General features: G+C 39.5%; 1 pseudogene across 1 annotated transcript; it reads left to right on the plus strand.

Moving 5' to 3' along the window:
- Nucleotides 1–15639: 15639 nt before the first annotated feature.
- Nucleotides 15640–22243, plus strand: LOC147058829 (uncharacterized; annotated as a pseudogene). Its single transcript, XR_015065692.1, has 6 exons — nt 15640–15850; nt 17607–18024; nt 19165–19240; nt 19500–19578; nt 21433–21541; nt 21713–22243. The product of XR_015065692.1 is annotated as an uncharacterized LOC147058829 (transcript).
- Nucleotides 22244–23602: the final 1359 nt, after the last annotated feature.

Raw genomic sequence — 23602 nt, forward strand, 5'->3', positions numbered from 1 at the left:
AGAGGAGCCAGATGAGGTGGGTCGGGCATCTGATTAGGATCCCTGCCGGATGCCTCTGTAGTGAGGTGTTCCAGACATTTCTTATCGTAAAGAGGCTCAGGGATGACCCAGGACACGCTGGAGAGACTATGTCTCCAGGCTGGCCTGGGAATGCCATGGACTTTTTCCGGGATGAGCTGGACCAAGTGGCTGGGAGAAAAAGAAGTCTGGGCTACCCTGTTGAAACTGCTGCCCCTACAACCTGACTCCGGATAAGCGCTGGAGGGTGGATGGATTTTTCTTTGTTAAAAAATGTACTTTAGATACATTCTACCACAATTAGCAGTAGCACAGTAGCACTTTTATTTCTGACTTAGGACAAGGCCTGTGTTCTGAGTGCTTGTATTTACTCATTCATATGAAAAATAATTGAGAATCGAGAATGATCGCTTAATTCCAATTCACCTCTTGGTTTAGAATTTTAACTGAGGTGGCAAACAGGAAGGAGAATTGCAGTTGAAATTTGTAGAAGGAATTAAAAAATTGTTGAAACTCAAAGGAATTCCTGATGCAAAATTACAGTATATTTATTTAACGATGAGCCTTTACACCCAATAAGCTTATTTTCAACAAGAATTTTGTACAAATATTGTAAGGACTTTATGTGCAGAATACAAAATCTAGGAAAGCATAAGTTAGTAAATAGTCCATCCATCCATGAGTAGAGACAGATAGATCCCTAAAATTATGAAAACTTTGAAATTTTGTCTATATGACGGTAGAAAAGCATTTAATTTCCCAGAATATTTTGCTTTATCTATGTCTTTAAAATGGTTGCTCAAACATTTTGGACATTTTGTTTGGAACACACTCGTTAAGATATGAGATGCAAATGAGGTAAGAAAACAGAAAAAGAAAGGTCATGAGAAAACACTCAAAATGTCCAACACAGCCTAACAAACCAAGATCATTCAAAGTAGTAAACAAAGTAAAAAAAAAATTGGGCTGCTCACACGCTCACAGAACACCCCAGACGGGTGATATCAGCCAACAGATTCAGTACATTTTTCAATCTACTCACTTTTATAGGGGCATGGCTGAGGGAAGTTGCCAGCTGAGTGTCCTGTGGCACGGGCATGTGACAGGTCCTCAAGGCCAAGTCAGATGGACTTTTCATGTTTGTGGTATTTGTTTTTCTCATAGGACGATACGGTGACGCACTGGTCATGCACTGGGGTTGGATTCTGGATCCCCCCTTCCTATGTGGAGTTTGCATGTTCTCCCCATGCCTGCATACTTCAGTTTCTTCCCAAATTGCAAAGATATGCATGGTAGGTTAATTGAGCATTCTAAATAATCATTAGGTGTGTATGTGAGTGTGTATTTTGGTCTATGTGTGCCCTGGGCTGGGAACCAGTGCAGGGTTTCTGAGATATGGTCAAACAAGTCAAATAATGGATGTATGGATGTTTTTCTGATTTTCCAAAAATATTAAAAATGCAAATGTATTAAGTGTATTCCAAAATAAAACAATGTCAGTAAGAAATGACTTTCCGAAATCTTTGGTAGACATATTTAAGGACATACAGTATCTACCATAAATCCCTCCTTTTGGAACACATCCCATCCATCCATCCGTCCGTCTGTCTGTCCATCTATCTGAGAGTGAGATATAGTGAGGCAAAAATTCAGAAATGTACAACTTTTTCTATGTAGAGGAAAGGTTAGTTTCTATCAGATATTATTCATAACCCCGCCTGTTAGAGATGTTCCGACTCTAACTTATTTTGCAAGAACCACACGGGAGACAGTATGCCCTTTGAACACTTGCAAGTGGAGAATTTGTTCGTTACTGTAGATACAGCAATGTCCGAACAAAGTCTGCCGTTGCATTCATGCAAGACAGTATTTATTGAGAGAAGAAGGGTGGGGGTGAGAGTGGCCAAGGTGGGGGTGACAATTTACATGTGTGGTGGCCAAGGTGGGGGTGAAACCCCTGGCCTCTGATCACATCATAGTAGGGGTTGTTTTACGATGTTGAGTAGACAGAACAACTTTGATTGCGTCTTCTACAGTTGGTCAATCAGTGCAAAGGATCTTAGCACTTTGTTCTACTACTTTGTTAAGACAGGACAAGCTTAGGTTAATTATTACTGATTACATTCCAACATAATATGATCAACCTAATCTATTCAACCCTAACACCGCCCAAACCCAAGTTGTGTTGGTGAGTATTTCTCTTTTGCCGAGATAATTCGTCCACCTCACAGGTATGGCATAGCAAGATGCTGATTAGACAGCAAGATTATTGCACAAGTGCGCTTTAGGCTAGCCACAATTAAAGACCACGTAAAAATGTGCAGTTTAAAATCTTTCACGAGAAACCTGAAGCATACGTTCTTTTCTGAATCCTACCATTTATTATTACTCATTTTCCGTCACAACAACTAAAATAAACAACCCCCTCCCACTGCCACGCTCATCACAAGGCATAGAAGGTGACCTTTTGCATTCTTAAGTCGTTCATGCTCAAAGTACCTACCACAAAAGGCCCAACGGGGTTTATACATCAAGCACCAGCAGGGATGAACACTGTGCAGATCACTTGCAATAGGAAACACTCGAGTTTGATTGATTGATTGATTGATTGATTGATTGATTGATTGATTGATTGACCGACGGATTGATTGATTGATTGATTGATTGATTGATTGATTGATTGGTTGATTGATTGATTGATTTACTGACTGAATTTGATAGGAGAATGATTTTATTTTTTAAGTAAAATACAATGTCTGACCTAGTTAATATAATGTTTGACGAACAGGCAGTATTTTCTTGCAAGAAGAGGCTTATAACATCTTCCTCATGTGAACATTCTTAACAGTTCACCACTAAGCAACCGGTAAAGCGGAAAACTGTGTGTGGTATTTTTGGTAGCTCGAAAGAGAGGGAGCACGTAACCCAAATTCCGCATTTTTTACTTTACTTTTTTAACAGGTAAAAAAGTGTTAATACTAGACATCATGCCTGCTACAACAAAGGGACCTAGAAGACTAGATAATGCCTTTAATTGTAATGCGAAATCAATCAAGAAGGAAGTGTCATTGTGTGCAGGTACATGTGTAGGTTTCTTTACACGTGCCACACACTTTAAGCTAGCATGCGTCTAAGCAGCAGCAATGAACAATGTGCTGCGAATCCTCACCTCTGTGGTGTTGAATAAATTACAATTAGAGAGGCCTTGTGGTGACGTTGCACTACATCATCGCAGCATGTAACTAAAAGGACCAATCACGAGGGATGAAGGGTGCGACATATATATGCACAGCAACAATTTCTGACGTGTGCGCGTCATGTGTTGCAGACCAGTGAAAAGTCGCTGCGCAACACAGTGCACGTGATGCAATGCAGCCATTATCACCTGCAGGTAAGCAAGAATTTATTTATTCAGTACCTGACCCAGGAGCGATTACACGAATGGTCGAAACACCACGTCTGTCTTCAGTTCATCTTTTCTCAACTTTCTCATCACTTGTCTACAAAATGGGCATCTGTCGGTGACAGATGGACGGACCAATCCATCACTGTCACAAAAAGCCCATGTCTGCCCAATGTACATTGTCACATGTCCCGGCCGGGTCATACCAAAGACTATAAAAATGGAACCCATTGCCTCCCTGCTTGGCACTCAGCATTAAGGGTTGGAATTGGGGGGTTAGATCACCAAAAAAATGATTCCCGGGCGCGGCGCTGCTGCTGCTCACTGCTCCCCTCTCCCCTGGATCAAAATCACATGGGGATGGGTTAAATGCAGAGGACAGAGCCCTTTGAGACTGCTTGTGATTTAGGGCTATATAAAAACTTGACTTGACTTGACTTGACATATGATAGCATGTCATGAACGTTTTGTATTTTTTTCATAATATATCAGTGGTTCTTAACCTGGGTTCGATCGAACTCTAGGTGTTCGATGAGTTGGTCACGGGGCAGGCTCCAGAGCCTCCACTGTGGCGATCCAAACATACCTGATTTATCGTGTAAATTTGTGATGATGCATATCTAAACTGGTCTCGCAAAGGCAACAGCAGAAGTCATGCTGATTTGCAGGTATGTAATTTGTTTTGTGTTCATGCATCGTGTTGGTTTTGTTCTTTGAACAAGGAGATGTTCATGCACAGCTCATTTTGTGCACCAGTAAAAACATTGATGTCTTGAATTTGAGTAAAACAATAAAGGTTTTTGCTAAAGAGGGATTCAGTGAAGCTGATGGGGTTCGGTACCTCCGACAAGGTTAAGAATCACTGTTATATATGTTGTACTGTATGCAGTGAAATCTGGTGGTTGACTGTATAGGGAATAAAGTGGGTCAGCATTTGACTGTCTGGCTGGCCCATGCTTTCTGAGAACCACCCTTAAGAATTCCCATTTGTCATATAGTGGACACCACAAATGTGGGGAAAGATCCTTTTGTCTGAAGAGACCAGATTGGATTTTTTGGGGGCCTAAATGCATAACACTGTGTATGAAAACTATTGGTGCTCATTCAGATAATTTCCATTGGCAACATAGTGGCGGCAACATCATGCTGTTGGGATGTTATTCAGCTGGGACAGTGAAGCAGCTCAGACTTGATGAAAAGATAGATGGAACTAAATAGCAGCCCTGAGAAAAAAAACTGTTAGAGGCTCCAAATCATTTGAGACGAGCAAAGTGATTCATTTTCCACCAAAACAATGACCCTAAACTTGAAGCCAGAGCTACTAAAGAATGGTTAAATGGTAGCAAAGAAAGACTAAAGAATGGTTGAATTTGCTTTTCACAGATGCGCTTTGCAAAGAAGAATCAGCAACTGTCTAGATGTGCAAAGCTGGTATAGACATTAGCCAAATGACATGCAACTGTAACTGAGACGCAAAATACAGATTCCACAAGACATTTTCTGATTTTTATTTGCTTACAATTTTTACAACCGTGGATAATTTCTGTCCTTCATATGAAGTAAGATAACTTTCCATACTTCACAGTGATGGAGTACTTGTGTTGGTCAATCCTATAAAATCTCAATAAAAAGCATTGAAGTACGTGAAAAACCTCAAGAGCTATTGCTATGAATACTGTATGTTTTAATTTAATGTTATGTAAATTATGTAATGTAAATGAATGTTTTTTTTCTGATATAAAATCAATTAAAATGGCATTTTATGTTGATGTGTGCTAACTTTGTTAGAAATTTGGCTTTGTTTGATTGTGTTAAATAATAAAGTGGGGAACCCATGTAAAAAAAAAAAAAGAATTTGAAAACAAATCTGAACTTAATTATCACCTTTAATTTCTTATTTTGAAAAAGTACTACATTTCTTTGTTCTTTGCATATGTAATTTGCTTCAATATGTGCTAAAGGTGGACACATGCTCATGAATCTCAGTTCTACCCTGTGTTCGGACTGACCTCACCCAGAGTACGCAATTTCTCAAAGCGCCCTGGCAGCCATAAAGCCAGCATGTGGTCGCTGAGCATTTAACATTTTACTTCATTCAAATAAGAGCCGCACACAAAATGGTCAAATTCGATAAACACAGAGCTAAAAGCTTTCAGTCAGACAAAGAATTGAGAAGTAAAAACCGTTACTGTGAGATTCACTAAAAATGATCAACACCTGAGACTAATGTTCCTGATATGATTATTCCCTGTATGTGAATTCCCTCAATGGAGTCAAGATTTGAAGTTCTGTTTTTTTTTGTTTTTTCAGACCTTTTGACTGCACGGTTTTAGCATTAAAAAGAAGTCTCACATGAGCCACGAGAAATAAATGGATTCCACCCAAACTGTGTCACTGCCTTCAATGAGCCAGGTGGCTGGGTTTATGTCATTTCTAGCTGGTAAAAACCATCAGGGACCTTTAGTACACAGTTGGTCCATTTCACACCCTCACCGAGGGCCCCAACTCACATCAACATGCAGCCAATGTCCCTCCATGTGTGATATGATCCCACAGGGACACACTACCATCTTCACAAGTGACAACAACTGTTGCTGCCACTGTTATCTTGCATTTGCCTGTCTCGTCACATCAAGTGAACAGTGGAAGTCTTCTGTCACCCAAGCAGAAAATTCTAAAAGAAACCATCTGCACCACATTCATAACTTCAAAAACTTTCAAATCAGTTTAGATTTTTTAGAATCAGCAAATTCAGCTTCTTTAAGCAGAAATGTTTTTGACTTTGTTTTGTTTGTCAAAATGAACGACAATGAAAAATGTCACCTTGCACCCTAGTTTTGAATCGAATACTGTTAGATTGCTTCTTAAGGCTTCATGCTTTGAACCATAAAAACATCCAGAGCTCATTAAATGAGAACCCTCAATTTATGAATGAAAAGCAATTACAATTTTAGTCAAGCATTCCGCTCTTTGATGTATACTCGTTTTACATAGTCTTGACAGAATGTTTAGAAAATATTGTAGCGATGCATTTCCCAGCATGCTTTGCACCACTTCTAGTAAATATTTGATGACAAATAATGGGATATGTCGGGTACATCGGAAAGGGCAAAAAAGACATACAAGGGAAGCAATCATGTTTGTGGCGTGGAGTTGTTGCCCGATAGCAGCTCTTGAACGAATGTGCATCCTGTGACTGCTCGAGGAAAGAAAGCGGCTGAACAGCTTCACTGACTTTGTAGTCCTTTAAATAGATATGAGGGCATTCTTTTGACCAATTGTGAAAATGTATGCCATAGAAAATGTTGATTCTGAAAGGACATTTTTAACAGGTCTGCTTGGCTGGACTTGTTTATGTGTTTCACTGTACAGTGGAGCCCAGAGGAAATTTTTATTGCTCAGCGCTTGCTCTACTGGCTCAGAAGACAAATTTAAGAATCTCCCCTCAGCATTTCTGTTTTGTCTTGTTTGTTTCTCAAGTGTATGTCCTAAAATTCACTAAGAGAAATAAATGAGACCTATTAATAATTTCAACCCATTCATTCTATCCATTTAAATAATTAAATCATTACAATGAAATGAGGCTGAGGGTTAAATTTGTGCCAATAGAATGGAGAGATCTTCATTTGCTCTGTCTGAGATTAGTAGTATAAAATGCATGAAATGAAGATGGCATGAGCGTGTTATGGTCTTTGTGGGAATTAATATTGTTTTGAATATTTTTAGTTTTGTTTCATGTCTTGTCTGCTTATTAGGTTTTCATCTCCACCTGTTCTTGTCAACCCTCTTACTCATGTTTCAGTCATCTCCCTTCAGACACACTTGTATTGCCAGGAGGGGTGGACTACGAAGCGAGATTCATGGTGTCGTGCGCGTGATGAGTCTAAACTCAGGATATCCAGTGTTATGAAAGTGGCTCTCTTTCAACCTGGCTAGATCACTGCTGTTTAAAAAAAAACAACAACATTGTGAGCTACTGATGATCTGAGGTTCGGATTAAATCAGATACAATATTTCTTGGGTGGCGTAAATATCAGTCTTTTTGCTTTGGCTAGCTTTCGGAGTTTTTTTTTTTGCCAAAAATGCCATCACGTCCCATATGCAACACAAAAGCGCTGCATTGTCGCAAGTGGTGGCCATTCAGGGCTAGCAATAACCACTGTGAACATAGTAAACTTACTGTACTCGAAAATCATGAATTGTGTTTTTACCTATTAGTGTAGTGCACATTATTTATTTTTAACCACACATTTATATAAAAATAAAATAAAATGCCATTCCGCGGCTGGAACAGATTCCGATCACTTGAATGGGAACCATGACCTCAGTTCACAAAGGTTTCGGTTCGCGAAATAAATAAAATTCATAGTCCAAGGTTCAACTGTTTAATAGCTCAATGTACCTTGTGTATTAAAATCATTCAAATTGACTGAAGACCAGTAAATCTTGCATTTTCAGTTTCATGACAGAAATAGTTAGAATTTCATCACGGCACATTTGTAACAGAAACAAAAATATTTTGCTGTCCTTGAAATAGCTCTAACTTAATAGTTTTTCTGTTTTTTTGTGCAACTCTTTGACCTAAGTAATTTCAGGTATTTTGTCATTTTTGACTAATTGGGCTACTTTCTATCAATGCGCCTGTATGTGCATAGTTGCTCAGCAATGGGGGTGACTGCCTCAGCTGCAGGAAGTACCTGATGTTCATCTTCAACTTCCTCATCTTTTTAAATCCGCCGAGATTATAAAAAGAAAGGTGATATACATTTTAAAACTGTCTACCCCTCCCAGCTAGGCAGCTCCTTCATAGCTCTTGGTGTTTGGGTGCTGGTGGACCCGATGGGCTTCAGAGAAATTGTGGCAGCCAAGCCCCTTCTGTTCACGGGCGCCTATGTCATCTTGACCATCGGCGCAATATTGTTCCTGCTGGTTTCCTGGGCTGCTGTGGAGCCATACGCGAGAACAAATGTCTCTTACTTTTTGTGAGTCACACTTTGTTTGATGCATTTAAGCTACAATCATGAGTGAGACTTCATTTGGAGATATTTTAAAAGGGGTTGTTGCCTAAACATGACTGATATTTTAAAGTAATGGTTGACAGACTGCTTCTCTCCTCATTCCTTCAACACAAAAGCTTGCCCCTTATTGTTACCTCCTATGACGTCAGTTATGTCACGTTGTTACGGCTATTTATGGCAACTCATGTTGAAGCACTTCTGTTTCCTCTGTCTGTTTCTCGTCATCATGCCTTCTTGTCTTGATATTTCTCCCAGTTAATTCTACCAATGTATAGTTGAGTTTAAAATGTCCAAAAATGTTGGCCATTTGCAGAAGCAAAAATGTAGCAGTTACAGTATTTCATTTTGACATCGCCCCGAATTTACATCCCTCCTCTCAAACACTCATAAATAAAAATTACATAAGCCCATTTGGGGATAATACAATAGTGCCATCTCGAGGAATGAAACCATCAGCATTTTATGTCTGCATGAAATATTTGTTGAATGCCATCATGACCACAGTAAAGCATTTTTTTGAAATCGCCTCTCTCCTTTTTATATTCTTAAGTACATATGTTAACTGTCATGAAAGCGCTATATAAATGAAGATGCATTGTAATGTTTTGTATTTTATTCTGATGCTCATCCTCACCCCTGTATGTCTTGATGTGCGTATAGTTTGACTGTTGTGGAGTAAGCGGCCCTGAGGACTTTGACGTGAGTCTATTCAGGTTCGTCAACCCCAATAAGATGACGCCTGATGCCTGTTGCCAGGAGAGCAGCTACCAAGGACACATGGAGTATATCAGAATGTTGCAGTGTGTTAGTGGAAACCCTGCCTTTCAGAACAACAAGGTCAGTGGTTGTAAAAGTGAAATAAACAGTAAATTACTGGATAAATGAATGTCTTGGCTTAGCCACGTGACCTATTTGATGTATCATTCAATTACTTGACACTCAATTATTTCCTAATTAGACAGTACTATATAATTATAGCAAAGTTGCAACATCACTAAAAGTGTAGCTTGATTTTGTACACAGACTTTGCAAATGCCTAAAGATATGACCAGGTGGCAGAAAAGTCTTTCAGGTTTTTGAACACAGACTGATATAGAACACAGATGTTCTGTTTGGATTTATGGATGATTTAATGTTCTGTGAAACATCACAGATATAAAGAGCAAAATCAATACCATGCATCGGGCATGGCCATATTCAGTTGTTGAATTATTCAACACAAACAAGGCAAATTAGTCTCAATAGTTTTAGTCAGCCACTGTATATAACTAGAAATGTGACCCCCCCCCCTCCCGCCACCACCACCAAAAATTGTGAATTTGTAAATGCTGAGCCCCATGCTGGGATTCAAATCAGTGAAATGACAAAGATCCAGCAGGACTTTATCCCTGGATACAAACCCACACAGACTGGCTGGCTCATGGACCTCAGTTTACCACTGGTGGTGTTTTCAGCACAACACACTTCACACTTATACAGTATATGGCTTACAAGAATGTTCTATGATAAATGTAAAGTTTTTGAGCGATAAAGCGTATGATAAGCGTAAAGTTTTTGTACTACGAGGTGGTTCACTGTCATTCTATCGTTGCACATTGAAACCGCTTCTAATTTCAACTTTTCATTTTTGTTGATATTTCACACCTACTCTGGTTCACTGTCTCTGTCATTCTATTGCTGCACATTGAAACTGCGTCTAATTTAAACTTCTAATTTTTGACCTTTAATTTTTAACTTTTAATTTTTAACCTTTAATTAAACCTACTCAGATCAAAAACATGTTTTTGCGAACAATGGAGAAATCATTTAATAATATTTGTATTATTATATTTCTATTACTTTTATTATTAAAGTTTTTATCATATATTTTGTTTATATCTTTTTCATTTTATGTATTGTTTTTATTATTATATTTTTTATTATTACATACTTTATTTAATAATAAGATAATAATTCATTTGATGAATCCCGATCAAGTATAGTACAGAAAAAAAGTGTTTATGGAGGTTTGTAAATGAGTTGGAGTTTGTGTCAAGACATTTATGTATTAAATGTTTTTTGCTTTAATTCTTATAAAAATGTAAATTATCCTGATGATGTTGGTGTGCGCACGTACAGTATCTCTGAAAGCCTGTGTATCTTTCTGCAGGGTGTCTTGAGATAAGTATTGTACTTTCCAAGGAGCTTTAATCACATCTGTCCATTTTCTATGCATGTTTAAACTGTAAATTAATGCAGCATTAAACTGATGTGTTGGAGAGGTTTCTTCAGTTCATTTCTTACATGTGCATGTTTAAACTGTAAATTAATGCAGCATTAAACGGATGTGTTGGAGAGGTTTCTTTAGTTCATTTCTTACCTGTCCAAAGGGGAATTATAACACGAAATTGTTATAAGTTCATATGAATGTTTTTAAATACCTGCACAGTGATGAGAGAAACTGGGAGTTCAACAGCCACATTGATTTTGAGTTTCAGTCATGTTTCTGGGAGTGTTTTTCAAGCTTGATTTCCATAGACACAATCCATTTGCTTGCACGAAGCTTGTAAACTGATCCTACACAGTAAAAACAAAAGTGATAGATGAATATACAGTAGCTAGTCCCAATAACCTTGTGCTCTAGTTGTTTGATTCTATTAGCCTATATAGTAGTTAAAACATTTACCAAATGTGGAAAACGTCTTTTCAACTGACTTGGAAGGGTGCACTCTTCTATGTTTTCACACGCTTACTCTTGATGGGTGAAGGTAAGTTCTGGGACACAAACTGCACTCACTGCTCTTTGTTTTGTGTTTATGTTTTCTCAATATATTTTCGTTGGCCGTTGAGCTGATTCCAAATGGCTATGGAATTTGTAAAACGTCACCACACACAACAAATAGATAAATAGGATTTCATTGTGAGTTTCACCTGAAAGAATTCATTCATTGAGATTTGGCTTGTGAGATAAGGTAAAATTGTATTTTCTTGTCATTTGATAAAAACAATGAATCTCACCAAATGTTACATATTGCAACTTGAAACATCCACGTTATTTTCTGTCTGCAGGTAGTTTTGTCAAAGTGATTTGTAAACCAGAACAGCCCATTACACTGTTGTGTGCCCATTACCATGAAAACACCCTCGCCTCTCAGCTGTCTGTACAGTGGAGGAGTCCTCACAATGAGCTGCTATGTCACTACATCAAGCACAAGACCTTTCAAAACTGTATGGTCGGCTACTCCATCACCGACACAGATGGTGGCATCGTACTCACCATCCAGCGAGTGAAAACAAAGGATATTGGAAGTCACGTGTGTTCTGTCAGTAAACCTCACGAGTTCTCAGACCACACCATTGAGCTGGCCATGGTGACAGGTGAGTCTGTCTGGTTTGTGTTCTACATCAAGGTAGGAGTGACACTTGTGACTAACGGACCACTGTTTCTCATTAGAGTCCATCACCTCTCCATCTCAGAGTAGGTTGAGCTGCTCAAGTAAGCAGATATCCGAAGATTTCATTTCGACCAGGGGTGACCAAACCTTTGCCTTTGCCTCCAAAGCCTGCATGCAAAACATCATTGGATGTAATGACCACATTCACATTCTTCACCTTTAAGTATTGGCGCTAGTACCAGAAGGGGTCAGTATGCCAACACGTCTTACCAAATGATGTGTGATTGGTAGAAAACAAGGAAGTGAGAGATGAGAATGAACTTCTTGTCTTCTGTTGCCTTGCTGTCTGCCCAATGTACGTAAAAAGTCAAACATATTATGTGGCAAAAAAACAAGAGCTGCGTCAAATGTTAGTTTTTGTGAAAATAAATAAAAACTGCTAGTGGGCCTCAAGCTGCACCCAGGTCCATAGTTTGGGCACCCCTATTCTAGAATGTATCAATTATAAAGGAATACAATTGTATCTTAGAACTAAGCTCATCCTGCACATTACTTTCATTCAGACTAAATACTAAAAATGTGCATATTTTATTTCAGGTCCAAACTGGAGGCTCATTCTTCTTCTACTCATTTGTTTGGTTGTCATCTACTAGTTCAGTATCTCTCAATCTCTACTGAGCCAACAAGGCACATAATCCACATTGGAAATAAAAATTATGGCACACCAGTTAGGAAAACAATTCACAAAAAGAGGATATCCAAGGTAATTACCGTAATTTCCGGACTATAAGTCGCTCCGGAGTACAAGTCGCACCAGCCATAAAATCCACAATAAAGTGAAAAATATATATATATAAGTCGCACCAAAATGGCACTTTTGGGGCAAATTTATTTGTCAAAATCCAACACCAAAAACAGACATGAACCAGCAACAGCAGGCTAAACGATATGGTATGCTAACGTGACATATACACAAACGAGGAGCTGAGAACGGACATGACGTAACATTCAGAGTTATTCAAATAAGTACTACATAAATAACCCGTTTATCAAACGATCTGTGTCACTCCAATTCATTTAATCCATCGATCGTCCTTTATGTAAACAATGCCGCGTATGCGCCACATATGCGCCGCGCCGCTGACATCGGACTCGTTGTGAGTTGCATTTCTAATTATTCCACAGACCCATATAACGATATATAAAGTATATTTCAAATAACATATAACAACACTATTATCAAACCATCAGTGTCACTCCTAATCATTAAATCCATCGATCAAATTCCTCGTCCTTTATGTCAACAACGCCACGCGCGCGCCGCCCAGATCTAGTATATAACTATATTGTAGCGGTAACAAAGTACCAGGAAAGACGTGGGTTTGGTAAACAGCTCTTTATTTAACAAAACAAGAGTTCAACGAGCCAACAACTACTGAACTGTAACGATAAAAACATATACAAGTTGCTCCACGAAATAAAATATATCAAATAACTATAACATAAATAGGTTTTTCAAACCTTGTCACTCCAAATCATTAAATCCTTCAAACGTGGGGCCCTTCGTCATCTTCGTCATCCCGTGATTGAATCCTTTGTCCTTTATGTAAACAACCGCCGCGCGGCACCGGTGACGCCACTTGCAGTTCAAATGACAGTAATCTCTTGCTACATCCCGGTTCATTTATCACGGTTTCACTACATCGCAGATTTTTTAATTTTGAAAAATTTGTCAAAAAAAAAAACCAAAACCATAAGTTGCAGACAAACTGAAAAAAAATGCGATTTATAGTCGGAAAATTACGGTATGTACTTTCAGTCATCCAATCGAAGAGCATTTAAATATTTTGTCTGCTACTACACCTGGTTGGCATAAATTGACAAAGATCCGTTCGTAAATATAAATTAGGAAATAATTATTTTCTGTCAACATAATTGATATTGGATTATTTTCACTCTCTCACGGCATCAGATTGTGCCACATGATACTGGTTAAGCGTTGCTGATCTAGTACGCAAACAAGAGAGCTGCATGAATGCACAAATGAATAAATAAATATTACAAAATGATTTCCAGTGTTGTATCTTTCTAACACGCTGTGAAAAGTTTTTGGAGGTCAATAGAAATCTTTGCATCCATCCGTGGGTGCAAAAGTAGTTGCAGTAAAGAGAATTCACATGCTGTTCAACCTAATCATCATGTAAAAAAAGTCAAAAAAGAAAGAGAAAAAAAATACATTAATTATACAATGGCACTAATTTTGTTGATGTGATACAACGTGATTTTTGCCCCACCGTGTGTGTGTGTGTGTGTCTGTCTGTGTGTCTGTCTGTGTGTGTGTTCGTCGTCAGCTGCATATATTAAGTCACAAGTCATATTTCACAGTTTTTTTAAAACAAGATAAAAAAAAAAAGAATTTTTAGAAACGTTGAGGGTGTTTTTTGTAAGTAGCTAGCATTACGACACAGCTAAACGCTCCAAAAAGTTTATTTAACATGATATGGCTGCTTTAAAAAAATAAGTGGCCTTTTTGAGTTGTAGGTAGTGCAATTTTGCAGCAAATTTCAAAACAAATCACATTGCCTCTGTCCTTGTGTGACAAGTGCAAATGAAGGGTTTTAGCCTGTCGGATAATGTGTCCTCATTTTTAAATCCAAACCTCTTGTGGTTAAAGCTATTCCATTTATATTTGTCCGTCTCCTTTTACAGAAAGCAACCCTTGTTTGTACTTGTCTGGTCATGGACTTCATTTCATATAGAACTGGCATTTTTCTGATGATTGGATTTAGCCTTTTCCCTGCTTGACCTCTATAGCAAATACCAGATTTGAATCCCTCAATGCAAATATGACCGCATATCTTAATTCGGAGCCTGCTTTAATCTGGGTTAGTTTTGTCATTTTGTTAACAAAGTACACCTTACACTAACTTTGAATATAATTTTACAATGTTTATTTAAAGTTGTGATGTTGCTACAATGACACGTTTTATATCATATTCATATTTATTTCCTTACAATATTCTACGGCTGGTTTGCTAAATCCTGCACAAGTTATCTTAAAACAGTGTATGCATGGTTTACTGAAATAGTAAGACCACCTTTCAAGGCATCAGATACCATAAGGTATGTCCACTGTGCAGAGCATGTCATGTTTGGAAGAAGCACTTTCTCGCAAAACGAGGGCATTTGCAGTGGGACGGATTTGTCTCCTGACCGGCCAGCCTTGGATTACTTGACTTGCTCCATGTTTCACAGCCTCAGGAACTTAATGACTGTGTGTAAAAATCCCAGAGTGTTTCACTGCAAGCCTTCTCTCTCACCATATGACTTTGATACGGTTCAAAACACTTATGTAATCTCTCGCTCACTCTCAGTTTAATGTGAAATGTCCACATATTACATCATTTATTAGTCTGGTTGTGTAATTCAGAGCTTGGGGAAACTCATATCAAATCATATCCTCTGAGGGTTTTGTTGTGTATCTGCTTATTTGCAATAGGCAGCACAGCAATTAAGTCCATTAAAGTACATTGTTGGATTTTTTTTTAGACGATTTTCAGTATCGCTTTCCCACTTGGAATTTTGCCAGTCGCTTGTTGTGTCATTTAAATTTACACAATAATATGAATATCAATTAGCTGTCCGTCCTGCTTATTCAGTGGACAATTATTACGCTTAATCTTCGTCACGTTTTGCGCTGGTTGTGACTCGTAGAGTTGGATTAAAACAACAACAACAACAAAAACATTCAGAGTGGTCACGTGTTCACTTCAATTTTTGTTTCCGCCGAGCTCCGTGTTTTGTTTTATTTTTGAAGCAAGTACGCTATGTGTTGGCCCCTCCCCTCTCGGACACGTTGCGCGAGGAGAGGCTCCACGGGCTAAACGGGAGTCACCCGCCCTGCTTGCCTATTTGTCTGCCAGCGCGACGCCGGATGACTGAGATCAGTGTGCTGATCTCAGGCTGCTTTTTCCACCCGACTGCCCGCGTCGCCAAACACGGCGTACCAGGCGGAAGGAACACACGCCTCACTCCGGGTAAGCTTCGACGCTCTGCCTCCATCCTCCACCGGCTCACCTGCTTTTACTCGTGAATTGCGGGGTTGTTTGAAATATTGAATAAATAAATACATAAGTAAATAAATAAATAAATAAATAAATAAATAAATAAATAATCGATTCCACCTCCGACCCTCCCTGTGTGGAGTTTGCATGTTCTCCCCGTGTCCGCGTGGGTTTTCTCCGGGCACTCCGGTTTCCTCCCACATCCCAAAAACATGCTTGGTAGGCCGATTGAGCACTCCAAATTGCCCCTAGGTGTGAGTGCGAGTGCGGATGGTTGTTCGTCTCTGTGTGCCCTGCGATTGGCTGGCAACCGGTTCAGGGTGTCCCCCCGCTTACTGCCCGATGACCGCTGGGATAGGCTCCAGCACGCCCGCGACCCCCGTGGGGACAAAGTGGTACAGAAAACGGATGGACGGATGGATGGACGGATGAATGGACGGACGGACGGACAGACAGACGGACAGACAGATAGACAGATAGATAGATAGATAGATAGATAGACAAGTAAGTAAATAAATAAATAAATAAATAAATAAAGCAATGCAATCGACTCACGGGGCACTGTTAAGTAAAGGCGCAACAGTGATTATTCAGTCACACAGTGATGGTGCAGTTCGGCATTGCCACTGCAGCAAGGTACAGTGGATGGATGATTGTGTCCACACATAACGTTGCATCAGCACTCGGCATGCGAAAGGGAGCAAGCCCAAGTGTTTGCTCGTTTTTACTTACATAATGTTGGACGACCTGCCCATTGGAGGAGAGGACTAATAGGCTGGAGAAAAGTTATTTAATCCACTGATATCACATTCAGTCTCATATTGGGCACTTGGTTGGATGTTGAATTAACTGAGTTCAAGAGTCAACATTTCCTTGACACAAGGTTATTAATTCACTAGGCACTTGTTAGTAAATAAATAAAACATTCAATTTATTGTTTGTTTTCAGGGATATACTTTCAAAGAGAAGTTATTTCATCAAAATGTTGCATAAATGCGTAGAGCTAATTCTGGAACTTAACCTTAAATTGGGAGCAACGTAAACAATTATGGAATTCCTGTTTTTTTAATATATTTTGAGCAATGTATGATGTAGTTAAAACTAAAATCTTCTGCAATTGTTATTTATATATTTTCTCGGAAATTTGGCCGATTATTTTTGCTTTGACTTGAGATACCAGCTCTACATGGTGGCAGATTATTCAATTACTCTTCACTTCACAATAAACAGCATTTTCCTCCATGAGCAATTAACCAAAAAAGAGGCTTTTCGTGCTACTCATAGTTGGTTTCGTCTTCAACTAAACATAAAACAGAGAATTACACATTGTGTATTTAAAACAACCACATAGCTGTGCCTTAGGAAAGTCCGCCCAGCATGATGCTAACAAGCAATGCAAAACATAACCTGCTAACAGTTAGCATTGGTACTTTGGTTTTAGAAGAAGGGAATACTTGAACACCAATGGTGTAGCAACACATATAGAAAAATAATATAATAACACTCACAGGCATATATTTCTTATCCTCTACAAAAAATTACTACTACATCTTACTGAGTCAGTAGTAGAAGTCTGTCTGTCTGTCTGTCTGTCTGTCTGTCTGTCTGTCTGTCTGTCTGTCTGTCTGTCTGTTTGTATTATATTAGCTCCTTGTGGCAACAAGAAGCAGCACAATGATTTGGACCCAGAAATCTTTTTGTAATGATATTTATTGTTTTTGATTGACAGTTCAGTACTGCTCTCTACTGGCTGAGAGTCTGCTTCCATCATGTCATCACCCTCAGACTCTGGTGATGAAAACAGCAGTGACTGCATCAAGAGATTGAGTCCTCAGAATGCAGAGGCCCTAGTGGTGCAGACCAAAGCATCATCCTCAACTGCTACTTTGAGGGAATCTCCCAACATCCTACTTGACTCTGGTGCCTTCTGGAGGAGGAATAGCAGCTGTGATGATCAACATGACTGTGCGTGCTCTGCAAACTGTGAAGTGACCGCCACGGTATTTCCATTTAAGCGAGATACCCCAGTTTGCAAACAAGGGACATCTTGTGTTGTGCCGAAGAGCCTTTCAGTCAGAAAGAGAACTTTAGATGAACATAGTGCTCATCCTCAACTGTACATTCTAAATGAACTTTTCTCATTGAAGGTGAGACCATAGCATCTATTTAATGGAAAAACATGTTGCATAATACTAATAATTTAGAGCCAAAATGCTCATTAATTTTCTAAACAGTTAAGGGGGAAATTTGAGGTTTTTTTTTTTTAATTTTTTTACAATATTAAAAATAAAAGGAGAATGATTCCAGAGGCTGCCATTTTGATGCTCCATTTTCCCATGCTGATTACTGTATTTGATGCTAAATTATTTGCATTGAGAACGTCAACTCACAGATTTTCTGTGTTTGCTCACATGCCGTTTGCAATGTGAGCCCGAAGCCACGTCTATTTCAGTTGACTGCAGGGGTGGTACTGAATAAATGATCGTCCTCTGAGATGGATGAAAACAGGTCGATTCATCTTTCTAATTTTTATTCCACCAACGCAATATTAATCAGAATACCGTGTTTAAAGTAGTAGGCGGACACACTGAACACATCATTGCAAACATACCTCTTTAAATACAGTGCAGGCACCAAACCCTTGCCCAAATAATTGACATGCCACCCCAAAAAGGGTTTTAATTGCCTGGTGACAAAGCACTACTTTTGTCCTACTCAAACTCCTCAACTCACTTCAAGAGTCCCTTTGCTAACAAGTTGACACAAGATCTCACCAAAGTATTGCTTCCATTGCTTTGGCCTGAGAACAAAAACAGTAACTGGTGAGTTTATCAGTGAGTGAAAGAGGATGTGGAAAAAAAATAGGACAAAAATGGGAATAGTTAAATTTGTCCCATGTGCCAATCCGGTAAGCGACACGTGATGTCATTGATTGCTATTACTGCCTACTGCTATTATTGGCTTCTGTCAGCTATAAATGGAGGCCCCTCAGTGAAGTACCTGCATTCGTTCACGCCTTATTAACGCAGGGCTAATACCGCTTTATGGCAACAGTTGTAAATGACTAATCAATCACATGGAGCTGGAAATCAATACACCTTTGACATAAAGCTACAGATTGAGCCCTATTTACGTAGGTGCAAATGACTAACTAATCCCATAGTTAGGTGTGGGAAGCAATTAATTGGGCTCTGCTGGGAATGGGCCCATATTCTCCAAGTAGCTATTACACAACCCTTCAAATGGTGCCCTGCTAAATTGCTAATGGGTTCATCTTCTCCACCTAGTGCATGGACTTGCAGTGTTATATACAGCCTCTGTCATCCATCCTACGAGGTTTGAAATCTGGCAGATACTCGACACGTAAGTGTCTCTTTTTTAATATGGCAGATTCGTGAGTAACTGAAAACTGTAAAGACAACAATGGTCGATAGTGCTGCTGAAGCTCCGAAGCATGATGTTGATTTGACAGCAAAATGTTCTGCTTTTCAACGTCACTAATAAATTAACATAGGGATTAGTTGGTTTTAAATCCACCCTATTACACAGGAGAAATTGTAGGACTAAAAACTAGCAGTTGATACTCCTCCACGCTCACGGCACACTTGTCTTCTCTCCACAGGTTTTAGCAGTTTCCAGGAGAGGGTTGCAATGGACCGTATCCAGAGAATAATGGGGGTCCTGCAAAATCCTAACATGGGGTAAATCCAACAGATTAACAAAATTAATCACATGTAATATTAGGTTGGCCAAATTTGGAGAAAGTTTCATGCAGAGTTCTATATTGGAATCTCACACTCTAGCCCACTATTACTATTAAGTCTGGTAAACATTGAATTCTTCGTAAGATGGGGGAAATTCAGATTCAAGTGTTTTTTTTGTCTGTTTCCTTTTTTTGGGGGGGGGTTGGTTGATTTTGGCATACCAGGGAAACCTGTAATCAGTTACTAGTTATCAATAGTAGCAAATACTTTACCATTCTTTAACAATTCTAGTGGTATCAGAACTTCATATCAGTGACTACTCAGTACTCATACTGGTATTGGTCTGAAGAAAAAAAACCCATCCCTAATTCATCCATCCATCCATTTTCTGAACCGCTTAGTCCCCACGGGGGTCGCGGGCGTGCTGGAGCCTATCCCAGCCGTCATCGGGCAGTAGGCGGGCGGCACCCTGAACCGGTTGCCAACCAATCGCAGGGCACACAGAGACGAACAACCATTCACACTCGCACTCACACCTCGGGACAATTTGGAGTGCTCAATCAGCCTATCAAGCATGTTTTTGGGATGTGGGAGGAAACCGGAGTGCCCGGAGAAAACCCACGCGGACACGGGGAGAACATGCAAACTCCACACAGGGAGGGCCGGAGGTGGAATCGAACCTGCACCCTCCTAACTGTGAGGCGGACATGCTACCCACTGCACCACCGAGCCGCCCTCCCATCCCTAATTATTAACCTTAAAAAACACACAGAGTATTCCAGGGTATGATATACTTATCTTTATGTACAATAAATATTAATGAGGACACGGGAAATAATTGCATGTCTGCATTTAATACAAGCTTTACAAACCAATGATGATGTGCGTTCCATGCAGCAATAGAGCTCTGGATGTTGACAAGAACTAATACATTGTAAATGAATGGCAACTAACCAGGAATGTGTGTCTGTGTGTGCATGTGTGTGTGGAGATAATAGGAGCCACAGTCACATTTCTTATGTCGAACGGAACATGGCTGTTCTTGCTGTATCTGCTACAACCATGTGATCAAAGACACGCTGAGGAATGCAGACGTCAAGAACACATGCCTTTTTTTTTTTGAGTCAGTCTTTGTGCGTTTTCTTGTTATCCACCAATCAGATAAAGCCAGAGAGGCTAATGTTATGTCAGAGGCTTTAGGAGGCTTACGTAATCACCATTGGTGAGACATCCCGAGCCACTCAATCCTCGCCCACTCTCAGCTGTTGCCACGAGGTGTAGGGGTTTTGTCACCAAGACAAATCTGATAGGGGCGCATTTGATTGGCAGGAAGAAACTGGCGGTTTCACTTTTTACTACTCAAAACGCACACACACACGCACAGACACACACACACACACACACACACACACACACACACACACACTTTAGGAATGACAGGCATCTAGTCATTGAGCGAGTCAGTAGTCACGCCTTGGCATTCAAAGTACCGTAATTTCCGGACTATAAGCCGTGCCAGCTAGAATTTGAGGGAAATCCTGTTTTGTTCATACATCAGCCCCACCAGGCTACGAGCCGCAGGTGTTTTAAATGAAATGTCCTCATTTCTATTGAACATTTGTTGATAAAATATTGATCATTGTTTTTAAAGTGTGTGGTTTTAACATGTTATAAAGAGATGTACAGTAAATAAAATCTGAAATTTTGATGGTGCTTGGATTTATTTTGGGAGTACTTACGTACCCCTAAAACTGGGCTAAAGACGCTTATGGGCTACAACATTAGCAAAAAAATAAATAAACCAAATACTAAAATATGTCATCGTCACTCATTGTATTTGGTCTTCTCTAGAGGACACTTTCTCAGCATCATTATGAAAATAGAAGATATGCTCCAAATTTGGTTCCCTCGCATAAAACCAAATCAGGTCCATTACAGCCCACCATCCAAGAAGCAAAAGGTATTTGTTATATTTGTTACATAGATGTAATTTATTGTCTGAGTTGTAAGTCTGTCTGCATTGAACTACTTGTGAATGGGGGTCATAATAACGTTTCAAAGAACAGTCCCATATAAAAGATGATGGTGGACACTGCTCGATGTGTGACAATCTTTTTGCTTAATTGTCCAGCAGGGCCACAGCAGTGCTCCGTCGTCACCGGCATCCGTTTGCTCTTCAGATGTGTCGTGGGTCACCTGCGACTCGTGCAACCAGGTTGAACGTCTACACATTTCACCCGTCTGCTCCCTAGAACGCTTAGAGTTAACAGTTGGCCCTCGAAGCCTGAGTCAGGGTGTCACCCAGGACAATCTCGTCTCCTCCAGTACTGACTTCCACACCGCCTGAGAGGTCCGCCGCGTCGTCTCAGTCAGGCGACACCCCCCTTAAATATGAGCTCTCCTTGTCTGGAAAGACGACTAAAGGCCAAGAAGAGTAACCTCACTTCAAGAAGAGACAGCAAAGAGGCTGGTTGCCGTGGATACTGGTGTGATTCAAGACACGTGAGGTGCTGCAGTTTGACATCCCAAAAGAGCTAGAGGACTTAATTTTAGAAGCAACTGGGTGGAGGGGAGCAGTGAGCAGCAGCGGTGTCGCGCTCGGGAATCATTTGGTGATCTAACCCCCCAATTCCAACCCTTATTGCTGAGTGCCAAGCAGGGAGGCAATGGGTTCCATTTTTATGGTGTTTGGTATGACCCGGCCGGGGTTTGAACCTACAACCTTCCAGTCTCAGGGAGGACACTCTACTACTAGGCCACTGAGCTGTCCTAGTAGGACAGTAATTTGAGGCGTAGTAATTTTAAGATATCGCGTACTCAAGGATGCCGATGCCAGCCGATACAGACCAAGACAAATCTGACATTAAGGCCTGCTCAACTGCAGTTCAAGCTATACTGTTTGATAAATCAGATAATGCGTGAAGAAAGTCTCACATCTTTTGTTAGTATTGTGTTAAATGAAAGTTTATACATCAAAAGAACTACAGGTACAGTATCAAAGAATGAAGACTTGTAGTGAAAAAAAGTACTGTCAAAGCTTCCTAATTTCTACCTCTGTGTAGTCATTGTCAAAACCTAATGTGTATTTCCAATGTTAAAGACAAAAATCAAGTTTTTGAGGTGTAATAGCCATATATATGTATATGTATATATATATATGACTTTGATATTATTAGCGACTGTAGAATGGCTATTAAGTCAAGTCAAGTCAAAAACTTGATTTTTGTCTTTAACATTGGAAATACACATTAGGTTTTGACAATGACTACACAGAGGTAGAAATTAGGAAGATTTGACAGTACTTTTTAAATATATATATATATATATATATATATATATATATATATATATATATATATATATATATATATATATATATATATATATATATATATATTCTTTCATTCATTCATTTTCCGAACCGCTTGCCGTCATCGGGCAGTAGGCGGGGGACACCCTGAACTGGTTGCCAACCAATCGCAGGGCACACAGAGACGAACAACCATTCGCACTCGCACTCACACCTAGGGACAATTTGGAGTGGTCAATTGAAGCCGCACCCTCCTAACTGTGAGGATATATATAAGCTCCATAAAATGCTCACTAATTGGCGATCATGAGGCTTCAGTTTGCATTTCATCCACTTTCTTCATTTAGTTTTATATAGTCAACTTTACATTTGAAGGACTTTCAACTGGTATGACAAAAGAATAGAAACATTTTTGGAATGCTTTGGCAACTATTTCAAATGTTCAAATTGGAGCGTTCAAGTCTTTCATCAGTCCAAGTACCTTTAGCTTTGGAATGTGGTGTGGAAGTGGATGTTTTTCTAACCAAAAAAAAACAAGACAGGCCAAATGTTTGAGATAAGCTTTTTCTTTACATTAATGGAACTCTTTTAAAAAAAATTTTTATATGAATTTAATTTTCCAATAAATTATTCTTCCCCAAAAATGCGGCCTTTGGGATATTTTGTACCTTAACCATGTAAATAAATAAAAATTCATAAATGTGTATAGTA

This window comes from Syngnathus leptorhynchus, chromosome 3, assembly GCF_054491065.1.
Source record: "Syngnathus leptorhynchus isolate UIUO chromosome 3, UIUO_Slep, whole genome shotgun sequence".
NCBI classification, from domain to species: domain Eukaryota; kingdom Metazoa; phylum Chordata; class Actinopteri; order Syngnathiformes; family Syngnathidae; genus Syngnathus; species Syngnathus leptorhynchus.